This window comes from Lynx canadensis, chromosome A1, assembly GCF_007474595.2.
Source record: "Lynx canadensis isolate LIC74 chromosome A1, mLynCan4.pri.v2, whole genome shotgun sequence".
Lineage (NCBI taxonomy): Eukaryota > Metazoa > Chordata > Mammalia > Carnivora > Felidae > Lynx > Lynx canadensis.
In genome coordinates, this window is record NC_044303.2 from 167,848,392 (window position 1) to 167,854,193 (window position 5,802).

The window sequence follows — 5,802 nt, forward strand, 5'->3', positions numbered from 1 at the left end:
TTGAGCTTTAGATTCAGATTTTCAACTGCTGAACACACAATCATCTATAAAAATGCTGCATCATCTTTAAATTCAACTATCAATTTGACTAATAAAAAATAGTTTAACCTTATGCTTCCTTATATTTATTTTTACATTTATTATTACTATAAATATATGCACAAAACCTTGTATACTGCTTTTCTCCTCAAAGTTGCATCCTGGATCTCTGCAAACAAGATGATTGGACATTTTCTTCTCATTGCCTCCCATAGCATCTTTTGTATAACTCTGTCATAGTGTTTTATACAGTGAAATAATTATTCATTTTCCTGCCTGTGATGCTAATTACAGTGTGAGCTTTATCTTCAATGAGCCTTATTTTTTGTTAATCTTGCATCCCTATCTGCCAAACAGTGCCTAGCACAAAGGACAGATTCAATCAGTGTTGACAAATGGATGAATCAATCATGCAGTTCCTAAGACTGACTTTATTATCTTCACCTGTTTTTTTGTTTGTTTTTGTTTTTGTTTTTGTTTTCTTAAGGAGCACAAACGCAGTCTCCTACTAACAGATTATGCAGTCAAGTTTCCCACATTTGGGGAAATTGCAGAGGTCAGCACATCCTGAAGTGCAATTGATGAGTCTCACCCTGAGAGAACCACTTTTGTGATCGTGATATCTGCACAGCCAAGTGTTTATTATCTTCACCTTCTTCACTGTTAGAATTCTTTAGTTCGGTTGTTACGTAATTATAATGTTCTCCACATACACTTCCATTGTTGTCTAAAACACATTTCTCCAAAGCTGACAGTTTATAGTTACATCATTGGTGAATTGTTTGGAGATGTTAGGAGAGTGATGATGTATGTTGCCATATGATTTTCAGTGTCATGGCTTAGAGTGGAGAACAGGCAAGAATTAATTCCTTCTTACTGTCTCAAAGACATATAAATATAAGGAGATCTTTGAGTCCTTCAATGACTTACAGCCCTCTCACCAACCATGTACATCCAGCCTCCCAATGCAGATCTGGAATTCACAGAGATGGCATGGCTGATCTCTGCCTCAACTCCTTACCTCATTTAAGAAACACATTTCCCGACCATGCTTTTTATAATACATGTCCTCAAAACTCTTTCTACAATCCCAGTTTCAACATTTAAAAGCAATAATAATTTTGTTGTTACTTTATTATTTATATAATGTATCTTGAATATTATTGAAAGTGTTTTGGAGAAATTCTAATGAATAACATTGTTGCCTGCTAGAGTGAAAAAAATTTTTAATCCCACCTTCATGAAGCCTATTAAACAAGGTGTAATTAAGTAAAAATCAAGAATGTGAAACAATGAAAAGTGCTAAGAATCAAAATTAAGTACAGAAGGGGAAGAAAGGCATGCTTACATTTGAAGTAGAATAACAAGGGAAGGCCTCTCTGCAAACATGACATTTGAGTAAAGACCTGAAAAAAAGTGAAACCGCAGAACCATACAAGTTTCCAAGAGAGAGCATTCCCAACAGGGACAAAAGCAAGTGCAAAGGACCTGAGGCAGAAATATACCTGTTCTATTATAGGAATCACAAGGAAGCCAATGAAGCTGTAGCTAAGGGAGCCAGATGGCAGGAATGGGTGTGTGGTTGTGGATGTGTGAATGAGAGGGGAACATAAAGGATGGCAGATTGGACAATTCTTTGTAGATTATATCAGAATTTTGGTTTTACTCTGAGGAAGGTAGAAAGCTAGTGAATGATATTGAGAAGAGGAGATGCTTGCCCTTATATTTTAGCAGGATAATTTTGCCTATTGCATCGAGAAAAGACTATCAAAAGCCAAGGGTAGATTCAGGGACACTAGAAGGCATTGTAATAATCCAGGCAAAAGAGAAGAGTAGCTTGCTCTAGAGTAATAGAGGAGGAAATGATGAGAAGCAGTTGGATTCTGGATATTCCTTGAAGCTGAAGGCAATTTTTCCCCCAGATTAGATGTAGTGGATAATAATCTAAATATATAATACCAATTTCTCACGCCCTACACCTTTAATGGCTTCTCAAATTTAGGCAGCAGTGTTGAATTTTCTTAAGCTTTCCACTCATTTCTACATCTAGTCTGTCAGAGAACTCTACCATTTCCAATTCTAAAACATGTTCATATATGTTCCCTCCATCCTTCCTATATCTACCACTCTACTTACTGAGCTCTCATTATTTCTTACCTGACAATTGCAATAGTCTTTTAATGGTTCTCCATGTTTCCTGTTTCTCCCATATCTAATTCTGCCTCCTCAAGTCTACCAGAACCATGTTTCCAGAGCAGAGATCTTTGTCTCTCCTCTTTTTAAAATCCTCAGTAGAGCTACAGTGCTACAGAACAAGTCCAAAAGGCCCTCCCTTTTCCAGCCTCATCACCCAGTAGCCAAACATGACCTCTCACCATTCCTCAGTTCTTTCCCATCTATGCGCTTATTTGCCTTTGCTCATTGTGCACTCTCTGTTTGAAATTTACTTTGCTTTGATATCACCTTCTGACATATCGTCTCAGGGGAAACAAATTCATCAACCCCAGCCTTGCATCCCCAAAGCACATCAGGGCACCTATGACTCTGTGTTATGGCTAGTAGTATGACCATCTCCCATTTTACCCATTTTATTCAATGCTTAGCATATCAAAGATGCTCAACAAATATGTGATAGATGTTGAAATATATACCTAACCCAAAATGTGCCCTATGCCTTTCCATGCTTCTTTTGCCCTAGGCTTACAGTAGGCCAGTCCAGTGACCATCCCTTAAAAATCACAAAGTAGCAATATATAGGTATATAAATCCTTCACAGTCATGCAAAGGTATGTCTAAAGGAAGGAGCCTTAAAAAGTCAAAGCAAAGTTACTTAGCAAACTCTCTTCTCTGCTTTTATATTATATTGCTCTTTCATTTGTCTTTCATTTATATGTCTCTAGTGGTTATTTTTCTGCCTTCTTTACCTATTCCTATTTCTCTTTTAACAGTAGGATCCTCATCTATGCTACCATTATACTTCTTATCTACCATTCCTCTCAGTTTCTTTGCAGACGTTAATGACTCATAAATCTAAAGCTGCACTCTAACCTCTCACCTAGTCTCCCATTTTGTATTTCCAACTCTTCATATTGTTCATACGCCAAACAACATTCACTGCATCCACTTCATAATCATTATCCCCACTTCAGCTCTTCTTCCAGTGTCACTCTTTGAGGTAACTACTGTTCCAATTTCTCAGCTTAAAATATTGAGGTTATCTTTGTCCCTTTTAATTTGTCATTTATGTTGTAGCATAATAAATATTTATTCAAAATTCTTTTTTTTTCTTGCTTGCATCAACTGTAGAAATTAGGCGGAATTACAAGAGCAGTCCAACTGGTCCTATTTACTCCGGAATCTTCCCTCTTCATTCAGCCTTTGGCTGACAGGCTAATTAGGACAGTAATGCTAGCTGTTGTTTGCAAGTAAATCCTAAAATCTCAATGACTGAAAACTCCTGTACACTCGCATGTTACACTGCAACACAGGTGTTTCTACTCAAGCAGTCTCCATTCAGGAATTCAGGATCTTTCTCTCTCACGGTCCCACCCATATCTAGGTCCGTGGAGTGCCTCCATTCAGCCAGCAGATAGGGAAGACACATCTGCATCTTTACCACTTTGACAAACAAGTGACACAGATCACTTCTACTCAAATTTTCACTGGCCAAAACTCTTATCATATACCTTCACATAACCAAAGAAAGACTGGAAAATAAGTCTAGCTGTTTCCCCAGAAAGAGCAGAAAATGAATTTTGGCAATGCATTGCAGTCTCTGACACATTCATCTCTCTAAAACAGAACTCAGACCAGAGAAAAGTCTTCTCTGAAAAGTATGAAGTCTCAGTCCCCATCCTAAAGGTCCAGACCTTCATAATATGATGCTGCTGTTGTTTGGATAAAGAACAGATTGCCACAAAGAGAGGTGCTTTTCTTCCCACTCGAGGTCTGACTCTGAAGAATGGTAAGTCTTCCCAATTTTTAGGAAATTGTTCATCTAACTAAAGCAACTATACTGCTGCCTGGGTCAGTGGCAATATAGATGTTTTTACTTAACATCACAGAACACTTGAGAAAAAACAGCCCTGCTAAATGCTGCTAAGAAAAACACCAGTCCGTTGACTATCACCTGTGGCCAATTAAACAGACCACTTCGTTTCCAAGCTCATCATTGTGGCTATCTTGACAGTAACATCAAATGAGAACAACTGCAGCTAAATCAACCACACAATGATCTCCATTTTGAGTAAGATGACAGAATCAGTTTAGCACAGCCATAGTTTTATTATTTCCATTCAACTAAGTTAATCTAAGAATGTTGTTGAGGAATTAGATCCAAATCTTAAAACTAGATGAATCCTACTCTTACAGACCACACGAACCTGCCTTTCCTTTTACAGAAGAACAAAAGCACAAATCCCAACTACCTGTCACTTAAAAAGGAAAGAGGAATTATATCACTATTAGCCAAAGATATAAACATTGCAGCAGGAGATATGTTCCAGCTTGCACATGCTTCAAACTGTCAGTGCTCTCTGCATTATACCACCCTCTCCTTACAGCATCAACTCCAGAATGCAGTCAAAACAGTGCAAGTTAAGAGGAGATATTTTGAAGGCAAAGTGACATACAGCCACACAATCACTCAATTGAATGAACAGAATTACAGTTTTTGCAAACTGGAAGGCTGTCACTCAAAGTGACACCTGGCCTGCTGTTCATTGGACAGTCCATGCATGTAATGTAATAGCTCCTCCAATTGTTGGCAAGAGAAGAGCAGGGATCAAGGCAGCTATTGCCTGAATTCCAAATGGCAGGAAAATTTTAGTATTGGGTTCTATTGTTTGCAATACCAGTGGTGTCACAAGTGAGAATGAAAAGAATAGAATTCTAAACACTAAAGAGAAGATTAAAAAAAATACATACTATTTTTTTTTTCTCTCAGCTGAGCAATTCTCCATTCTTTTTGGTGGAGAACAGGGAATGAGAACCAAGATGATATTTTCATAAATACACACCCCAGAAGGAAATGTTACTGTAAACATTTAAGATGACAGAGACCAAGATCTATGCATTTTCATGCCAAATATTTGAAATCAGCCTTGTAAAGGAACTGAAATTTATATAGTATGCAGCCATACCTGTTGACTCCAGTAATTGGTGCAATAAGGTGCCAAAACACTGCCTAATTCATAAGGAATAAACAAATCGTTCCTTTATTCAACCAGTGCCGATTGAATGTCTAACGTGTCACTCAGGGCTGTTGTTACCATTTACCAAAACTGTTGTTCTTAGCACTCAGAATACAGCAGTGGACTGGTGGTCTGGTGGAGCTGAAATATTCAAATTGAGGAATCAGACAATAGACAAAATCAATAATAAAATACAGAGCCTATTAATAGGTGCTAATTGGTTTGCAAAAAAGAGTACAGTCAAATGTCTTAGTCAAGTTTACCTTTGTGAAGGAGATAGAGATAAGGAGGGATTACCATTGTAAATAGAGTGAAGTGAGGTGAGAGGGTGTTTTACCAATATTTGTAAGCAAAGTATTCGGGCAGAGAGAAAAGCCAGTGCAAATGCCCTGAGAAAGGAGTGAGCCTAACATACTCAAGGAAAATCAAGGGCACCAGTATGGCTAGAGAAGGAGTGTGCAATAGAAAAAAGTCCAAGAAGTTAGAGAGGAAAGTGGCCTCAACTATAATTATTATTTGGCTTCCGTTTGAGTGACACTGGATGTGAACAGAGGCATAACGGCATCTTAGT

General features: G+C 37.8%; 1 non-coding gene across 1 annotated transcript; it reads right to left on the bottom strand.

Annotated features, from left to right (window-relative positions):
- Window positions 1-523: 523 nt before the first annotated feature.
- Window positions 524-682, bottom strand: LOC115526987. Its single transcript, XR_003972821.1, has one exon. It is a non-coding gene; the product is annotated as a U1 spliceosomal RNA (small nuclear RNA).
- Window positions 683-5,802: the final 5,120 nt, after the last annotated feature.